Here is a 21,679-nt window from a genome sequence, read left to right as displayed (position 1 = left end):
CCACGTCCAGCTAATTTTTGTAATTTTTAGTAGAGATGGGGTTTCATTGGCCGTTTCTTATGTTACTAATTCATACACATAATAATTTGTTTTCATTTAACTGAAGATGCTCTTATGTATACTGATATTTCAAGAAACATGAACATTAAATCTTTGAGATTAAAACCTCCATAAATATAACTGGAAACCTGCATTTCCTTCTTGGCTAGAAACCCATAAACAAAAAAAAATTCCAAGTGTGCATTAGACTCATAATAGTTTTCACACAAGAATGAATGGTATAAAAATTTTTAATTCACCAAACATCTTTCTGCAACTGGGTCATTCATTTTCTAAGTTAGAGGCCTTTTATTTTATAACCTTTGTGGCTTCAAAAATAATTTTAAATACCTTAGAAGTATACACCCTAAGTATACATCACAGCACCCTTCCAAGGGAGGGGGCCTTGGCAGTGAGATTTGAACACAGAATCCTTCCTCCCCTCAACACAGAGACAGGCTCCAAGTAGAGCCAATCTGCTGGCTGGGGAAGAGGCTAGTTAGGCAAGCTGGCAAATTAGGCACTAAAAGGGAGGTGAAGCTGAAAGAATACATGGAGTGAAGGAAGATCCTCAAAGATTCACAAGCAAGGATGAGGTGAGAGGGAGCTGAGGACCAGAAAAACGAGATATGAAATAGAGAAAAAATAATGTGAACATGAGGAAGCCTTCTGGTTGTAGAAGACAGGTCAGAGTGGTAGGAACAATTGTAGAAAGATGCAAACTTTCTTGGAAGGCCAGGAGGTTTTACAAAAGCTTTGGAAAAGGATTTGGCGGAAGGCAGCCAGACTCTCTTATCCAGTGCCTGAAAGCTTAGGTTAGACAACAAGGGGATGTAAATAAACTGATTTAGGTAAGTTAGTTTACTTAGGCCTCGGAACCTGGCCTTTAATCATCCTCACACAGGACTGCTCTCCCCGGGGAGGGCGACCATGTTGATTACCCACAAGTGTGCTGACTCAAAGCCATTGTCATTAAATCTGTGCTGAATAAATGCCCGCAGTGCCAGCCTGCCATGGCCGAGGCTGCTGACTTTTTACAGCACCCTCCTCGGGGTCTGTGAGCGGCCCAGTCCCCTAGCCCGCTTCGCTAGCCCATTCTTTCACTGGATACCTGCGTGAGTGCATTTTTCATCCATTGTTCAGCCAGGGTCTGCGGGTCAGACCCAGCATCTGGCCTCATGGGAAGAGTGTAGCAGACAAGAAGAGAACAGCAGAAATGCAATGAGCAGTAAGTGTAGCTGTTCCCTAGAACTGTGTTGGATCCTTACAGCTATTCAGCTCCAGTTTCCTTGTAATCTGAAAATAAACGCTTTATTCTTAAAGAACACTGATGTGAGTTTCTGTTCCTTAAAATCAAAAAAACCTCGTATAAGATACATACAAGGATAAGATATACTTAAATATGCAAGGGAAATAAGGCAAAGAGAAAAAGGAGTATGAAAAAGGTAACAGTCCCTTCCCAGTTCTTTATGATAAAACCATGTCATCTCCATATACAGGAAAAGAATTTCAGTTCTCTATGATGGCAGGGCACCTGTCTAGTGCATTCAAATATGGTAATAACAAAATATGTCAAAAAGGGAATGAAAATAAAGCTGGAAAAATAAGCTTACAATAAAAAGATTACCATATACATAGAGAAGTAAATCTCTATGAGCCAGAGCAAGCAGAAAGAACAAATACCAAATACCAGATACTGCCTTCACTACCATTTCAGATAATGTAATTATGAAACAGATTTTTTTTTTTTTTTTGAGACAGAGTCTGGCTCTGTCGGCCAGGATGGAATGCAGTGGCATGATCTCGGCTCACTGCAACCTCCGTCTCCTGGGCTCAAGCAATTCTTCTGCCTCGGCCTCCCAAGTAGCTGGGATTACAGGCGTGTGCCACCACGCCCGGCTAATTTTTGTATTTTTAGTAGAGATGGGGTTTCACCATGTTGGCCAGGCTGGTCTTAAACTCCTGACCTCAGGTAATCCGCCCACCTCGGCCTCCCAAAGTGCTGGCATTACAGGCGTGAGTCACCACGCCCAGCCAAAACAAATTATTAAATAGCAAATTATGTAAATAAAGACATTTTGAAATGAACAAACAACAAAGTACTAAGAACAGCCAGTTTGAAACAATAAAACATTGCTTTCACAAATTACAAATCTAAGTATTAAAATGAAAACCAAATGAGTTAATTAAACAGCGTATTAGTCACAGCTAAAGACAGATTACCAAACTACATGCCAAATTGGAAGAAATTACCCAGTTAGGGAAATAAAAAATACTAAAGAGATTAAGGGATACTGAGAATAGACTGAGATGGACTCACACATGACTAACTTGAGTCCTAGTGGGAAACAATACAGAGAATAGAAGAGAAGCAATACATGAAGAGGTAAGGGCTGAGAATTTTCAAAAACAGATAAAAGACTCAAATCTAGATTTAAGAAGCACAACGTACACCTACCAATATAAACAAAAAGAAATCCACCCTTAGACTCAAAGGCATTGTGGTAAATCGCAAAATAAAGCCAAAGAAAATATTTTAAAGCACAGAGAGCAAAGACAGACTACTACAGTTAGCTCTGACTATAGAATTCTCACCAGTAACAAGCCAGCAGACAGTAGAATATTATCTTCGAACTATCAAGGAAACTTGTCAAGTGTCATCATATGCACAGCAAAACTATCCTTCAAGAACAAAGATGAAATCAAGATATTCCCAGCTAAATAACAGAGTTTATGATCAGCAGACGATCACCAAAGAAACCTCGTGCTTAGATAAGTTTATTTAAAAAAAAAAAAGAAAGAAATTTTAGGCCGGGTGCGGTGGCTCACGCCTGTAATCCCAGCACTTTGGGAGGCTGAGGCCAGTGGATCACGAGGTCAGGAGATCGAGACCATCCTGGCTAACACGGTGAAACCGCGTCTCCACCAAAAATACAAAAAATTAGCCGGGCGTGGTGGCGGGTGCCTATAATCCCAGCTACTCAGGAGGCCGAGGCAGGAGAATGGCGTGAACCCAGGAGGCGGGGGTTGTGGTGAGCCGAGATCGTGCCACTGCACTCCAGCCTGGGTGACAGAGCAAGACTCCGTCTCAAAAAAAAAAAAAAAAGAAACTTCAAAAGAATATACTGTAGAAAAATGGAAAATGAGCTCAGAATGGAGATCTGAGATGTCAGATGAAATGACGTTCAAGTATTAAAGTATCTGTCAGCAAACATTCCCCACGCAAAAATAACAATAGTTTGCAACAGGATTTAAACAACAGCAAGAAAATAAAAATCTCAAAAATCAGTGTTTAATCTAAGGGCATGAGGAAGGGGAGGTCATTAAAGTACAGTTGACCTTTTGAACAATACGGGTTTGCACTGTGCAGGCCGACTTAAATGTGGGCTTTTTTTTTTTTTAAAACCAAACACAGATGAGGGATGCAAAACCCACATATATATAGAAAGTCTCTCTCCCTCCCTCCCTTCCTCTCTCCTTCCCCTTCCTTCCAAGACAGAGTCTCACTCTGCCACCCAGGCTGGAGTGCAGTGGCACCATCATAACTCACTGTAGCCTCGAACTCCTGGGCTCAAGTGATCCTACTGCCTCAGCTTCCCGAGTAGCTGGGTCTACAGGCCTGCACCACCATACCTGGCTAATTTTTTTATTTTTTGTTGAGACACTCTCTCACTTTGTTGTCCAGGCTCGTCTCGAGCTCCTGGCCTCAAGCAATCCTCCTGCCTCTGTCTCCCAAAGTGCTGGAATTACAGCCGTGAGCCACTGTGCCCAGCCCCGATTTTTCTTAAAGGCAGGTTCTGCTGGGTCAACAACAGGATATGAATACATGCAGGCTGTAGTATACACGAGGGTCCTGGAACCAATCCTCTGCATATGTGAGAGATGACAAAGTCTTTGTCTTGGCAGGCAATTAAGATAAGGTTCATTCAGCTTTGTTAACTTAACTCTATGACAATATCTCAAGAATAAACCACAAAAAGACTTCCAAACCAATACAGAGGAAAAATACCATAAGAAAAAAAATCAAGTGAAAAAACCTTAATTGTATTCTTAAAAAGAACGAAAAAGAAAAGGAGCACAGAAAGTGTAAACAGAAAGCACAAAGTAAAACGGCAAATATTCATTACAAATATATCAATAATCATAATCTATGTAAATGAATTAAACTTGCCAATTAAAAGACAAATAAGATTATTTTATAAAACATAAACTTCAGTTACATATTATTTACATAAGACATACCCAATGAATAGCACAAAAAGTTTAAAATGAGGACTAAAAAGGTTAGGTAAGCACCAGTCAAAAGTAAACGAGAATTACCATATCAGAATAAGGCTTATTTCAGCTGTTACCCACTGAAAGTAAGAGAAAGTTAACAACACATGGTCTTAATGAGGGAACAGGTATGAAATCTCAGCAAAGAAATAAAAAGTGGCCAGGCGTGGTGGCTCATGCCTGTAATCCCAGCACTTCAGGAGGCCATGGGGGGGCCGATCACCTGAGGTCAGGAGTTCGAAACCAGCCTGGTCAACATGGTGAAACACTGTCTCTACTAAAAATACAAAAATCAGCCAGATGTGGTGGCAGGCACCTGTAATCCCAACTACTCAGGAGGCTGAGCAGGAGAATCGCTTGAACCTGGGAGGCGGAAGCTGCAGCGAGCCGACTGTGCCACTGCACTCCAGCCTGGGCAACAGAGTAAGACTCCATCTCAAGAAAATTAAAAAACAAAAAAAAGTATAAAATAGAAACAAATATAAATTCAAAAACAGAAAAGATTGAAAATTAAAACAAAAAATTCACTCTATGATCTTAACAGCAGACTGAATATGACACAATGAACTAGAAAACAAACCAGTAGGAATTATCCACACTGAAAAACAGAAAAAAAGACTGGAGAAAAATGAACAAACTCTCACACACTTCTGAGATAATATCAATCATTATGACATGTATATAATCAGAAATGCAGGTGGAGGGGAAGAAAGTGAAACTTTAGCAGAGAAAATATCTGAAGATGCAATAACCAAAAACTTTCCAAATTCAACAAAAAATATTGACTTATAAATCCAAAAGACTCCGTGAACACTAAGTAGGATTAATGCAAATAGAAATACACCTGAGCACACTGTAGATAAACTGCTGAAAACCAAAAAGAGAAAAATCTTGAAAGTAACTAAGAATAAACAATAACAACGACGACAATAACAGTAACACGATGGCCAGCTGATTTTTTTAATCGGAAAAACAAGTCAGGAAGTAATGCAACAACATCTATAATGCTCAAAGAGAACTATCAGCCCAGAACTCCACATGCAGCAAAAACATCCTTCAACAGTGAAGACAAAATAAAGACATGGTCTGATAAACAAAAACTAAGGAAATTAATCTCCAGCAAATGATAACATATAAAAATTAGGATCCACCAAAAAAAAAAAAAAAAGTACTAGAAGTGTTAAATGTGTGGATAAATGTAAAGAACTATCTTTCAATTTACTCTCTTAATTTCTTTAGAAGACACTCACTGGCTGTTGAAAGCAATAACAACACTGTATCACGGGGCTTATAATGTAGGTGTACATAAAATACATGACAGTAGGCTGTCACGTCTGTAATCCCAGCACTTTAGGAGGCCAAGGGGGGTGAATCACTTGAGCCTAGGAGTTCAAGACCAGCCTGGACAACATGGTGAAATCCCAATTCTACAAAAAGCACAAAAATTAACCGGGCATAGTGGCGCATGCCTGTAGTCCCAGTTACTTAGGAAGCTGAGGTGGGAGGATTGCTTGAACCCAGGAGGTGGAGGATACAGTGTGCCAAGACTGTGACACTGCACTCCAGCCTGGGCGAGAGAGTAAGACCCTACATCATAAATACAAAAATAAATATAAATATTTATGACAACAACAGCACAATGACCGGGTAGGGAATGGAACTGTGTTATTTCAATTCTTACATTTTATGAGAAGTAGTATGTTAATTCTAAGTAGGCAAGGATAAGGATGCAACCGCAAAAAAAAAAAAAAAAAAGTCATTAAATGGAATACTAAAAAATACTCAATTAGCCCAAAAAAAACAAAAAAAGGACACCAGAGGACAAACAGTAAACTAGTAGATCTAAACCCAACTACAGTGAATTCTCATTATTCATAGCAGTCATCATGAACACTGAGTTACCAAATATGGAACCACTGCTCTCAAGAAAATAGTATTAAGTCCCGGCAAGCCTCTGGTCCTGCTACCTTAGTCAACTGATCAATACCTAATCTTGTTTTATATGTGTTTTTGTTTAAAACACTTCATTTAATATCTATTGTTAATTTACTTATATTAAACTCATGGCCAACAGCACTACAATTCTTGTCTGAGTGAAGCTTATCTAATACATGTATTTTCTCCATAGGCACATCACAGCCTCTTGCACTTGGGATCACTAGGTGGCACCTCAGCCCTACATTTGGGGTCATTTTAAACAGCAAAATCACCCCAAAAGAAGTATAAAAATGTGGAAAATGTGGCACTGAACAGACTGGGAAAGAACCCTTTTTTAAATTTCTGTGGGTACACAGTAGGTGTATATATTTATGAGGTACTTTAGATGTTTTGATACAGGTAAGCAATGTGAAATAAGTACATCATGGAGAATAAGGTATCCATACGCTCAAGAGTTTATCCTCTGAGTTATGAACAATCCAATTATACTCTAAGTTATTTTAAAATGTGCAGTTATTATTGACTATAACCACGCTATTGTGCTATCAAACAGTAGGTTTTATTCATTCCATTCTTTTGTACCCATTAACAATCCTACCTTCTCTTCAGCCCCCCACTCCCCTTCCTAGCCTCTGGTAACCACCCTTCTACTCTCTACGTCCATGAGTTCAATTGTTTTGATTTTTAGATTCCACAAATAAGTGAGACCATGCAAGGCTTGTCTTTCTGTGCCTGGCTTATTTCACTTAACATAAGGATCTCAAGTTCCATCCATATTGCTGCAAATGACTGGATCTCATTCTTTTTGACGGCTGAATAGTAAGTACTCCACTGTGTACCACATTTTCTTTATCCATTCATCTGCTGATGAATGCTTAGGTTGCTGGCAAATCTTAGCTAATGCAAAGTGCTGCAACAAAAATAGGAGTGCAAGTATCTCTTTGACATTCTTTTATGGCAGGGAGGGGTGTATACCTAGCGGTGGCATTGCTAGATCATATGATAGGTCAATTTTTAGATTTTGAGGAACCTCCAAACTGTTCTCCACAGTGGTTAATTTCCATTCATACCAACAGTGTATGAGGGTTTCCTTTCCTCCACATCCTCACCAGCATTTATTATTGCCTGTCTCTTGGATATGACATTTTAATTAGGTAAGATGATATCTCATTGTAGTTTTGATTTGCATTTCTCTGATGATCGATGTTGAGCACCTTTTCATATGCCTGTTTGCCACTTGTACTTCTTTTGAGAAATGTCTATTAGAATCTTTTGCCCATTTTTAATTGGATTATTACATTATTTTTTCCTATAGAGTTAGTTGAACTCCTTATATACTCTGGTTATTAAGCCCTTGCCAGCTGGGTAGTTTGCAAATATTTTCTCCCATTCTGCGTGTTGTCTCTTCCTTTTGTTGACTGTATCCTTCGCTGTGCAGAAGCAGCTTTTTAACTTGATGTGACCCCATTTGTTCATTTTTGCTTTGGTTGCCTACGCTTGTGGGATATAGCTCAAGGCATTTTTGCCCAGAACAATGTCCTGAAGATTTTCCCCAATGTTTCCTTGTAGTAGTTTCATAGTTTGAGGTCTTAAAGTATTTAATCCATTATGATTTGATTTTTGTATACAGTAAGAGATAGGGGTCTAGTTTAATTCTTCTGCATATGGATATCCAGTTTTCCTAGCACGATTTATTGAAGAGACTGTCTTTTCCCCAGAGTATGTTCTCGGTATCTTTGTCAAAAATGAGCTCACTGTACATGTGTGGATTTATTTCTGGGTTCTTAGTTCTCTATTCTGTTCCATTGGTCTATGGGTCTGTTTTGATGTTAGTACCATGCTGTTTTGGTTACTGTATCTCCGTAATATAATTTGAAGTCAGGTAACGTAATTCCTCCAGTCTTGTTCTTTTGCTTAGAATAGCTTTGGCTATTCTGGGTCTTTTGTTGTTCCACAAAAATTTTAGGATTTTTTTTTTTTGAAGAATGTCATTCATATTTTGGTAGGATTTGCATTTAATGTAGGTAGGATTTGCTTTGAGTAGTTTGCATTTAATCTAGGTAGGATTTGCTTTGAGTAGTATGGACATTTAAACAATACTGATTCTTCCAATCCATGAACATGTAATATTTTTCCATTTTGGGGGGTCCTCTTCAATTTCTTGCATCAGTGTTTTATAGTTTTCATTATAGAGAGCTTTCATTTATTTGGTTAATTCCTAGGTGTTTTATTTTATGTGTGGCTTCCAAACGGGATACTTTTTTATTTCTTTTTCACATTGTTCACTGTTGACAAACAGAAATGCTACTGATTTTGGTATGTTAATTTTGTATCCTGCAACTTCACTGAATTTACCAGTTCTAATAGTTTTCTTGTGGAGTCTTTAGGTTTTTCCAAATACTAGATTGTATCATCTGTAAACAAGGATAATTTGACTTCTTCCTTTCCAATCTGGATACCCTTTATATGCTTCTCTTGTCTGAGTGCTCTAGCTAGAACTTCTAGTACTGCGTTGAATAGCAGTGGTGACAGTGGGCATCCTTGTCATATTCCAGATCTTGGAGCAGTGGTGTCCAATTTTTGGTTTCCCTGGACCACACTGCAAGAATTGTCTTGAACCACACATAAAATATACTAACACTAGGCCAGATGCAGTGGCTCACGCCTGTAATCTTAGCACTCTGGGAGGCTGAGGCAGGCAGATCACAAGGTCAAGAGATCGTGACCATCCTGGCCAACATGGTGAAACCCCATCTCTACTAAAAATACAAAAATTAGCTGGGTGTGGTGGTGTGCACCTGTAATTCCAGCTATTCAGGAGGCTGAAGCAGTAGAATCACTTGAACCCGGGAGGCGGAGATTGTAGTGAGCTGAGATCGCACCACTGCACTCCAGCCTGGTGACAGAGCATCTCAAAAAAAAAAAAAAAAAAAATACACTAACACTAATGATAGCTGATGAGCTTTAAAAAAAAAATGCTAAAAAAAAAATAATGTTTTAAGAAAGTTTACAAATTTGTATTGGACCATATGTGGCCCTTGAGCCATGGATTGGACAAACTTGCCTTAGAGGAAAGGCTTTCCGTTTTTCCCCATTCAGTATTATACTAGCTGTGAGTATATCATATATGGCTTTAATTATGTTGAGGTATGTTCCTCCTATCCCCAGTTTTTTGAGGGTTTTTCAACATAAAGAGATGTTACATTTCATCAAATGTTTTCTTCAGCACTAATTGAAATGATCACACAGTTTTTATCTCATTCTGTTGGTATGATGTACCATACAAACTGATTTGCATATGCTGAAGCATCCTTGCATCCCAGGGATAAATCCCACTTGGTCATGTTGAATGATCTTTCTAATGTATTGTTCATTTAGTTTGCTAGTATTTCGCTGAGGATTTTTGTCTCAATATTCAGAGATACTGGCCTGCAGTTTTCTTTTCTTGATGTGTGGAAAAGGACCCTTGTTTTTCAAAGTATGAGAGCTGAAACAAGAAGGCAGAGCGTCACCTTATTTGACCTCAGTTGGGAAAAATGTGTCAAGATAACTCAAATTTTTCGCTACTCTGTGCATGTCTGTGAATGACTACAGGAACACTTCAAGTATTGATTTAGGGGTTACAAATAAATTTTGCAATTTTCACACGTATGGAATCCTCAAATAATGAGGATCAATTGTGTATCATTAAGGAGACTAAATAAATATTCCAATTAAAATGTAGCTTTTTTTCAGATTGGGGAGAAGAAAAAAACAAGACCCAATTATGTCTACAAGAGATATCTTTTGAATATAAAGACACGGGTTAAAATAAAGAGGATGGAAAGATAAACCACACAGCACTAATAATAGGCTGAAAAGCACAACAGTTTCCACAACGGACACAAGATAAAACTTTTAAAATCTAAATAGCCATATATCTATTAAGTAAGTTAAAATGGTTAGCCTACCCTTTTACAAAAAGAAAACTCAAAACTCAGATGGTTTCACTGGTGAAGTCTATCAGACACATGTGGAAGAAAATAAAGGAGTAAACAATTCCCAACTCATTTAGAAGGTCTGCATAAACCCATTACCAAAACATTTTTAATTATAAAAAAACTATAAAACATGACCATAGTTGATTAACACAGATGAAAACATCCTCAGCAAAACAATGGAAAGATCAAAATCAGTTAACTTACAAAAATAATAATAATATATCACGATACTGCAGTATTTACTCCAGGAATATAAAAGGATTCATGTACAAAAGGCAATTTCATTTACCATAATACCAGATGTGATGAAAGCACCTGACAAAGTTCCATATCCACTCTGGGTTAAAAAAAAAATAAAAATTTTAGCACACCTATAAACAGAAAGAAATTTCCTCTATCATATAAACCTACAGCAAATAACATAATGAAATTCTGAGGACTTTCCCTCAAAGACTGGCAAGATGGCAAAGATGGTGACAGAAATTGCACCAAGTCTACCCAACATTATAGTATACAGAAGATCCTATTAAATGTAATAAGCAAGGAAAAGAAATACTATGAATAAATATTTGAAAGGAAATTATAAAACTTTCTTTTCAGAGGCTAATTGTTAACAAATAAATTCTTAAGAATTATGTCAGTCTAGCAAGATTCATCTAAGTAAGTTTGGCAAAGTTGCAGGATGGCAGGTCAATATACAGAACAATTGTATTTCTTTTTTTTTTTTTTTTTTTTTTTGAGACGGAGTCTCGCTCTGTCCCCCAGGTTGGAGTGCAGCGAACGGATGTCAGCTCACTGCAAGCTCCGCCTCCCAGGTTCACGCCATTCTCCTGCCTCAGCCTCCCGAGTAGCTGGGACTACAGGCGCCCGCCACCTCACCCGGCTAGTTTTTTGTATTTTTTAGTAGAGACGGGGTTTCACCATGTTAGCCAGGATGGTCTCGATCTCCTGACCTCGTGATCTGCCCGTCTCGGCCTCCCAAAGTGCTGGGATTACAGGCTTGAGCCACCGCGCCCAGCCGAACAATTGTATTTCTATCTTCCACCAACAAAATGAAATTTTAAAAACATTTCTTAATACCAAAAAGCAAATTACTTAAGAATAAATTTAACAAAAGACATGGAAGCCCCATATACTGAAAACCTCAAAACACTACTGAAAGAAATTAAATACCTAAGTAAATGAAGATATATACCATGTTTGTAATTTGAAATTTTCAACACTGTCAAGATGTTGATTCTGCCTAAATCACAATTCCAACCATATTCCCACTAGGCACTTTTATAGAAATTAGGCTTTTGATTTTAAAATGTATATGAAAATTCAAAGGACCTAGAACAGCCAAACAATCTTGAAAAAGAACAAAGTTGAATGACTTAAACTATCTGACTTCAAGGCTTCTTACAGAGCTACAATAATCAAGAGAATATTGTGCTGCCCTAAAGACAAACAAACAGATCAAGAGAACAGAATACAAAGTCCAGAAACAGACTCACACATATACAGTTAACTGATTTTCAGAGGAGGCATCAAAGCAATTCAATTGGGAATGAAAAGTCTTTTCAACAAACAGTGCTAGATCAGTTGGATATCCAATACAGAAAAATGATGAACTTCAACCCCTATCTCAAACTATTAACAAAAAATAATTTGAGATTGATCATAGATCTAAACCTAAAGTCAAAAACTATAAAACTTCTAGAAATAAGTATAGTATATATTTGCACAGAGTGTGGGCAAGATGCAAGAAAAGCATTTGACGAAATTCAACCTAAGGAAGATGCAAGAAGTACCACCCCCTCATGGTGTTAGATTAATACGGGTAGAATCAATATGAACTCATAGTTGTTAATATATAAGTGTGTATACATAGATCTTGCTAGGGTATGAATGTGTCCCCCGAAATTCTCATGCTGAAACTTAATCACGGTCTGGTATCCTGGTTCAAGCCTGTAATCCTAGCACTCTGGGAGGCCAAGGCAGAAGAACTGTTTGAGCTCAGGAACACAAAACTAGTCTGCATAACACAGTGAGGTTTCATCTCTACTAAAAATAAAAATAAAATTAAAAAAAAAAAAAACTAGCCAGGCATGGTGGCATGCACCTTAAAGCATCCCAGCTTAAAAGTCCCAGCTATGCAGGAAGCTAAGGCGGGAGGATCACTGGAGCTCAGGAGGTCAAGGTTGCAGTGAGCACTAGCACTCCAGCCTGGGTGATAAAGTGAGACTGTCTCTAAACAAAAAGAGAAAAGAAAAACAAAGAAACTAAATTGCCAATGCTAATATTAAGACTCGAGGACTTCACGAGGTGATTAAATCACGAGGGCATAGCCTTAATGAATGGGATTAGGGACCTCATAAAAGAGCCAGAGGGTGAAATAAGCCAGGCACAAAAAGACAAACATCACACGTTCTCACTTATTTATGGAATCTAAAAATCAAAACAATTGAACTAATGAACATAGAGTAGAAAGATGGTTACTGGAGGCTGGGAAGGGTAATGGGGGGCTGTGGGGAAGGTGGGGATGGTTAATGGGCACAAAAAAAAATAGAAAGGATGAATAAGACCTACTATTTGATAGAACAACAGAATGACTATAGTCAATAATAACAATTATATATTTTTAAATGAGAGTGTAACTGGATTGCTTGTTACACAAAGGATAAATGCATGAAGGGATGGATACCCTATTCTCCACAATATGATTATTTCACATTGCATGCCTGTATCAAAACATCTCATGCACCTCATAAATATATACATACCTACTATGTGCCCACAAAATTTAAAAATTAAAAATATTATTTAAAAAAAGGGCTGGAGGGAGTTAGCTCCCTCTTTAGAGACCCTATCTCTAAAAAAATTGTTTAATAAAATATTAAAACATGGATATACATATATGTATTTACACACACACAAACATATCCTAGCTGTGGCCACTGAGTAGGCCTAGAAATAATGACACACCAGTTGCAATAAGCACGTCATATATCCAGATCTTGATTTCCAAATACCATTCATTCCTCACTAATAGTAACAATGCTCCTCTAAGAAAAGCTAATTTGAGACGGGGTGCGGTGGCTCACGCCTGTAATCCCAGCACTTTGGGAGGCCGAGGCAGGCAGATCACGAGGTCAGGAGATCAAGACCATCCTGGCTAACACAGTGAAACCCCGTCTCTACTAAAAATACAAAAAAAAATAATAATAAATTAGCCAGGTGTAGTGGCAGGTGCCTGTAGTCCCAGCTACTCAGGAAGCGGAGGCAGGAGAATGGCCTGAACCCGGGAGGCGGAGCTTGCAGTGAGCCGAGATCGCGCCACTGCACTCCAGCCGGGGGACAGGGCAAGACTCCTTCTCAAAAAATAATAAATAAATAAAAAGAAAAGCTGATTTGAGGGGTGGGTCATACAAAATGAGCCCAAAGCATCTTTTTGCACCAGAAGGTAAATAAGTACTCAAAGAATTGTGGAGACATATAAAAAGAACACAGAAGCCAGTCTGAAAGAGTTTACACAGACCAAATTTGGGACGATTTTAGTATCAAAATAATCACAGTAATGAATTACAGACCACTAAATACGTATATGAATCATTCAAATAAATAATTGAACAAATAAATAAATGGGACGTGGAGGGAGGAGGGAAAGGTCTTCCTTACAGTAGAATGCCAATCAATAGCTACAGAAGGAAGCATGCAGTTGGAAAGTCATCACTGGAGGCTAAAACTAGTGGGTGAAAGTTTGATGAGGAACACGATATTAACACAGTGTCAATACATATTAACTTCAAAGAGGAAAACAGTATCACGGCAGTAAAGAAATCTGGCAGATTCCAACTTAACCAACCGTTTGATGTTATCAGCAATATTGGAACAAACTGACATGAGGTTGCTCCTAATATGTCGCACTGAGAAAAATAAAAATCACTTTTTTGTTATCCTTGCATAAAATGCATGAACTGAATCTAACCATGAGGAAATTTCAGACAAGTAAAAAGTGAGGGACATTCTAAAAAAATAACTGATCTGTAATCTTCCAAAAGATCAATGTCAAGAATGACAATGAGAGGTTAACAAAGTACTCCAGATTAAAGGAGACTAAAATACGACAATTAATTTCACAGTGATTCTGGACTGGATACTGGACATGGAAAACAAAAGGGCAATAAAGGACATTATAGTGTTGAAATTGCACTATAAATTAGATAACAACACTGTACCAATTGTTAAATTTCTTGACTGGTAATTTTACTGTGGTTACGCAAGAGAATACCCTGGCTCTTAGAAATACATGTTGAAGTGTTCTTAGGACCTATACAACTTAAATGAATCACAAAAAAATGCATTTTAATATATGCATATAAAGAAAGGGGGAAAGAGTGATAAAGCTAACGAGGTAAAATACAAACAACTGGTGAATCTTAGTAAATAATACGTAGTAATTCCCTATACTCTGTTTTTTTTGAGACACGCAATCTCAGTTCACTGCAACTTCCACCTACCAGGTTCAAGCGATTTTCCTACCTCAGCCTCCCGACTAGCTGGGATTACAGGAGCCTGCCACTATGCCCAGCTAATTTTTGTATTTTTAGTAGAGACAGGGTTTCACTGTGTTGGCCAAGCTGGTCTTGAACCCCTGACCTCAGGTGATCCGCGTGCCTGGGCCTCCCAAAGTACTGGGATTACAAACGTGAGCCACCGCACCCAGCCTGTGTACTTTTTTTGTAAGTTACACATAAAGCAAAAGACATAAGCGGAAAACTAGGTAAGCTTTTTTTTTACAAAAATGATAGACAAAAAGCCCTACCCTTCATATATAAAGAAGCTATATAAAGCAAATTGCTTTTAAAAAACACTATAACACCTCCAAAAGATTAATAGGAAAAGGACATGTACAGTCAATTGCACAAAAGAAGCTAATGAACTTTTAAAGGAAAACAAAAACAAAAAGTCAATGAAAGATGAGATGTTTTCCACCCACTAAACAGATAATGTTTTCTTTTTAGAAAACATCAACACTGGCAAGGATGCCCTAAAATGGCCACTCAACACCTTGCTAGTGGAAGCATTAATTAGAATCCTTTAGGAAAGCAGTTCAGCAATATGGATCAATAGCCTTAAAAATATCCACACCAGGCCAGGCACAGTGGCTCACGCCTGTAATCCCAGCACTTTGGGAGGCAGAGGCGGGTGGATGACCTGAGGTCAGGAGTTCGAGACCAGCCTGGCCAACATGGTGAAATCCTGTCTCTATTAAAAATACAAAAGTTAGCCAGATGCGGTGGTGGGCACCTGTAATCCCAGCTACTCGGGAGGCTGAGGCAGGAGAATTGCTTCAACTCGGGAGGCAGAGGTTGCAGTGAGCCGAGATCATGCCACTGCACTCCAGCCTGCAAGAATCCGTCCCCCTCAAAAATAAAAATAAAAATAAAAAAAATCCACACCATTCTAGTTAATAACACTACCTGAAAGAAATAATCTAAACTGTGGACTAAAATTTATGCTGAAGATATTCATCAAATGATAACTATAATAGCAAAATTCTTTAAAACAATCCACGTTAAACAATACAGAAATCATTAAGTAAACCACTTAGGATATAACCACAAAATGCAATATGCAGTCATTAAAAGTTATTTAAAATCAGAAAATATGACATAATAAATGTTAAGAGAATAAAGTTTACAAAATGGGCAGTTAGGATGATCTTAAGTAAAAAAAAAAAAATTCATAAAGCTCAGAACAGACATATTATAAACAGTGACTGTTTGAAAATGAATATAAGCAGGGAATGTGAACACTTGTCCCAGTCTCCAGTTTATGAGATCTTAGCCCTCACCACCTGTGAACTACCACTGCTTACATGACGGTGCCTGTCTCACTCCCTGTGCACTCCAAGTATTTCTTGAGGGCACAGTATCATACCTGGCTGCATTCAGTAAACTGCTGCTGCTTCAAATTTACAAACTCTCCCACCTCATTTCATACATGTAAAAAATGGATCTAGCTATTTAAGTCACCTGAAAATTGAAACTATATTGAACATGAAGTTCGTCAAGAACGGGTTTCACTTTTCTCTGCTTCTTTCAAATAAAAACATTAAAGAAGAAACATGCTTGGAGCTTTCTTTCGTTAACAACAGAATCCAAGGCAGGCTTAAGACAATATAAAGATACCACATACCTGATTAGTATTGTGCGCTAGGACCAGCAGTGGTGTCGTCGGTTTATTTTCATGTCAAAGAACATTTGCTTTAGCAGTCTAATCTTAGCTACCACAAACACACACACACACACACACACACACACACACACACACACCCATCTGTGTGCTGTAGTGCTCAGCCACTACCCAGGGCCACACCTGACTCCAGCTCCACCCTATTCCCCACTGATTCCACCTTCTACTTGGCAACTTCTGCCTAATTAGCTGAGCAGAGCACAGTCAGGCGAGACGAGGCTGTGAGCAACGCTGGGAACATGGAGAAACCAGGTAAGAGTAGGAAGACCTTAACGTGGCAGAGGGCCAACTGAGCGGCATTCCTAAGTCTGTGGTTCTCAACAGGGGCAATTTATCACCCCAGGGGATTTTGCCAGTGTCTTGGAGATATTTTTAATTGCCACAACTGTGGGGGTGCCAATGGCGCCTAGTAGGAAGAGGCCAGGGATGCGACTAAACATCCTACAATACACAGAACAGTTCCCCACAACAAAGAATTATCCAACCCCAACTCTCAACAGAACTAAGGTCAAGAAATCCTACCACAGACTGATGCATTCACTAGTACAGTGCAGTCTACTGTACAGTACAGTTCAGCAGGAACAAGACACCCAGCAGTTAGAGGAGACCTGAGGTAGTTCAGGAAATGTAAACACACACATTACCTCCTCACTCAGATGCTAAGGTGACCAAAATTCTACCTCAAGAATTGGGAATGAGGGCATTGTAATTAATTAATTAATTTAATAAAACTAGTAAGAATGCTTTTTTCCCCCAAGGGCTTGCTCCTATAAATATCTTATATTTAAAGACTGCTTCACAGCAAAAACTGTAAGATAATACTATCAAAATTGCCCAGACTGGTAAACATCTCCAGAAAACTTGGCAACACACATAGTCAATGACAAATTTAGTTGTGTATCTCAACAGGACCTAAAAACTCAAACTCAAAGTTCCCAGCTTAGTTTAAGTGGAAAGTGTCAAGTTTTCAAAGATCACTCAAGAAGAAGAAAAGGGCTGCTTTCCCAGATGAATCATCAAGAACTACACAAGACTTAGAAGAGTAACATTTTAAAACTGAGAACACTACTTAGGCACTTCAAACAAAAAAAAAAAATGCACATTTTTTTTAAAAGTGTATGAATCATCATTACTATAATTTGGTTAAAGTCATGACCAATGAGTCAAGCCACAATAGGTTTTTAAAAATTATTTTAACAACCTTATGCCATTGATTTCCACCTGTGGGAGGCCAGAAGGTTAGAGAAGTCATCTGGTAGTATCCCTGGCTGGCTGGGGCTTAAATAACTTCAACCTGTCTCTAAAGCATCATTTTTGCCTATCTACCTTGACCTCTGTCCTTTCAGTGTTAGGAAATACCCATCACTTAGGGTGGCCCACTTCAATGTTGGACAGGAATTAACTGTTAAGAGTGTGTCTGTTACGCTGAAGCAAGAGAACCTCCCATTCAACTACAGGTATTAGTTTTGAATCACGTGAAACCAGCCTAATTATTCTCTATACAGCAGCCCTTCAAGTTTCCATATTATCTTGTCTTTCTCACCCAAGCCTTTTTCTTCTCCAAGTTGTAAAATGCACTCTCCCCACAAGCTGTTACAGTTAGCTATTTAAGTGATACAATTAAGATTCAATAGGAGAACAAAAAAACCAGAATGGCAGAACTGAAAGGAATCAGAGACCAACCAGTTCAAACCCAATGCCATTTTTTAAAATGAGTAAACAAGGCAGAGAGAAGCAAGGCTGCTTGTCAGAGGTCAAGCTATTCAGAAAAGTCAGAAGCAGAATTCAAGTTTCCTAACTCTTTTGCCCCTCAGAACTGTACACCAAGTTGTACAGATGTTGTAAGGACTGACAGTTTTTGTTTTATGAAAATATACAGACTGAGAAAAGATGATCAGTCTAGCAAGAATCTGTATTAAAAAGTGATGCAGGTGAAAAAAACTAGGTAATTTAACTTAAAAATTACATAAGAAAGGAAATGTAGTCACAGACTACTACCTGATTTGCAGATGAATAGTTGTCACTAAATATTTCTTATTGATTTCACTAAAAATAGGGATGTAACTATAGTCAGAGTGGGAAAAGGCAAACGAGGAGTTTAAGATGTCCAAATCCTCAACTATCAAAATAAGAAGGCAATGCATAATATTTAAAGTGGATAAATAAATAACAGTGGAATAACATGTTTAGAAATATTAAAAGTAGATACTGTAACAAGAAAAGTTTGCCTCTATTTTTCATTGTAAGACTTTATGCTCCCTATTTTTAAACAATGTCCAAGTATTATTTTGATAAAAATTTCAACATTAATTTTAAGATACAGAAAAATAAGGGATTGGTAATAGATAATGTTGTAGGCAGGTGAACAGGGGAAAGAGCACCAAAACACCATTAGTCGGAGTACAGATTGAAATAAAAATGGGACAACCAACTATCCAATTTAAATCTCCTTTGACCAGGCAATTCCACTTCTAGGGCTCTAGACTATAAGAATACATCCATAAATGTTCAAAAACATATATATGAGAATGATCACTGTGACACCATTTTAAAAAATACAAATCAGAGCACACTAAATATCCACTAACAGGGGAAGGGTTGAATAATTCACAAATATATGTACCCGTATATTCTTCATTCACCCCACAAATATTTATTGATTGCTAGGTACTAAGTATAGAACAGTAAACAAAAGTCAACCGGCAAAGGAATACTACCTAATTATTAAAATGGAGAATGCAGATCTGTATGTATTGATCTAGGTGAAAAAGCATACTTCAAAATATTATATGTAGTATGATCCCACTTTTATTAAAATACCCAGTATAACTAGATGAGACTTTTTCTTTATGTACTTACAGTATTTGAATTTTTTAGCACTGTAATATTACCTGTGTAAGCTTCTTTAAAGACAATAAAGACATTTGCTTGTCAGACTGGATAAAAGCAGTAACAAAAGAAAGCAAAAAAGAATGGAGGGAAGGAAAGAATCTACTTTTTGTAAGTCTCTCTATACAGTAAAACAGGGAAGATGCACATGATTTTCACTTCTAGATTTTACCAATGTATATACAGTCTTTATATATATCTTCAAGAAATTCTCTCACACATTCACAAGGAGAACTAAGAAACAATCCAAATTTTCATCAATGAAAGAATGAACCAATTGTGATCTATTCATACAATGAAACACCATACAGTAGTTATTAAAACTCAAACCACAAAAGCACAAATCTGAGGGAAAACCTCATATGTTAGAGAGTACATACAGAATAAAATTATTTATGTAAAACTTTTTAAAAAGCAACAAAACAAAACTGTCTTTACTTATAAATATGGACCCATAGATTAAAAACACCATGAGATACCACTTCTCAGCCTAAATATCTGACAATATTGAGTGACAATATTAACGACATGGAACAAGAACTCCAATGTCTGCTAAGGTAAATGTATACTGGCACCACCACTGCGGAAAACAACATATTATATAGAGTGGTAGTCAGAAATCTAAAGACAGTCCCCCAAGATTCCTGCCCCTGGTTATTCAAATACTAATTTGAGTATAGCTGTGAAACGACCATGGAGATAAAACAGAAAGAGTAATCTAGATTATCCCAGTGGACCCAATCAAATCATATGAGTCCTTAAAAGCAGAGAATGGTCTCCATCTAGAAAAGGAAAAAAATATTAGATTCAAAGCATGAGAGAGATTCAACCTCCTACTGCCAGCTTAGAAGACGAAGAAAGAAAGAGGGTCACAAGGCAAGGAATGTGTGGCCTGTAGAAGCTGAGAATGACCACCAGCTGACATCCAGCAAGGACACATGGACCTCAGTCCTAACAACCATATGAAATGAATTCTACCAACAACCCAAATAAGTGTGGGAGTTGATTTCTCTCCAGAGCCTGTAGAAAAGAATGCAGCCCTACTGACAACTTGATTTCAGCCTCGTAAAACTCATAGCAGATAAACCAGCCAAGTCTACTGCACTTCTGACCTATAGGACCATGAGATTTTAAAATGTGTGTTGTTTTAAGCCTCTAAGTTTGTGGTAATTTGTTACACAGCAACAGAAAACTACCACTTCTAGAAAAGTTGAAGAAATGCATTATCCTACAACCCAGCAGCTATACACCTGACCATACACAAAGAGAAACTCTTGCCCAAGAGCACAAAAAGACATGCACAATGTTCACATCTCCATTGCTCATGACAGATTTTAAAAAATTGACAATCCAGTCATTCATCAATACTACAAAGGACAAACTGTGGAATATTCATAATGCAACACAATAAGACAAGGAGATACCAATGAACTACAGCCATACAAAAATATGAATGAGTCTCAAATCTCACATTATACAGAATAAAAAAGCAAATGAAAGAAGTACACACACAATACAATTCTAGTTATAAAGTTCAACAGCATGCAGGGCAAAACAACACAGCTTCAAGATACAAATGTGATAAAACTATAGCAATTAAACAATAAAAACAAAATTCAGGGTAGCAGTTATGTCTCTGGGGACATAACAGAATGGGATCAGAGAAGAGAGACCAAGGGCATCAAAAGTAATGTACATTGTTCCTAACTGGTGATTACAAAGTAACAGCACTTGGCCAGGCACGGTGGCTCACGCCAGTAATCCCAGCACTTTGGGAGGCGGAGGCGGATGTATCACGATAGAGACCATCCTGGCTAACACGGTGAAACCCTGTCGCTACTAAACATACAAAAAATTAGCCGGGCATGGTGGTGGGTGCCTGTAGTCCTAGCAACTCAGCAGGCTGAGGCAGGAGAATGGCGTGAACCCTGGAGGCGGAGCTCACAGTGAGCAGAGATGGCACCACTGCACTCCAGCCTGGGTGACAGAGCGAGACTCCGTCTCAAAAAAAAAAAAAAAAAAAAAAAAAACCACACAAAATAACAGCACTTACATTCTATACATAATTTATAAATATTGTAATATCTACTCAATATTTGAAAGATGAAAACATCTAGATAATCAAACTTCTACATAACAAAAAAACTTTCTTCTTTTCTTTTGCAAAGATGTGTTCATTGAAAGGACTAATTCAAATAATATAAAAAGTCCAATCATTTTTTTTAATCACCTAAAATTCTCACCACCTAGACATAATCCGTAACAATTTGCTTAACATCCTTCTAAGCATTTCCTATGAGTATACATACATTTAAATA

General features: G+C 37.9%; 1 protein-coding gene across 13 annotated transcripts in view; it reads right to left on the bottom strand.

The window, feature by feature from the left end:
• Positions 1–21,679, bottom strand: part of MARCHF8 (membrane associated ring-CH-type finger 8) — a 150,924-nt gene that overhangs the window by 120,367 nt on the left and 8,878 nt on the right. The window contains exon 1 of one of the 13 annotated variants that reach the window (XM_033208583.1): positions 16,416–16,526. The exons of 11 other annotated variants lie outside the window; for them this stretch is intronic. The gene's annotated coding sequence lies outside the window, so the exon portion shown is untranslated. Of the gene's footprint in view, positions 1–16,415; positions 16,527–21,679 lie in introns of those variants that run through there. One more of the 13 variants, XM_033208575.1, reaches the window with a different exon arrangement.

This window comes from Trachypithecus francoisi, unplaced genomic scaffold (assembly GCF_009764315.1).
Source record: "Trachypithecus francoisi isolate TF-2019V2 unplaced genomic scaffold, Tfra_2.0 Lachesis_group9, whole genome shotgun sequence".
Lineage (NCBI taxonomy): Eukaryota > Metazoa > Chordata > Mammalia > Primates > Cercopithecidae > Trachypithecus > Trachypithecus francoisi.
Note: the sequence above shows the minus strand (reverse complement) of the source record. Positions and strands in the feature narration are given on the sequence as shown.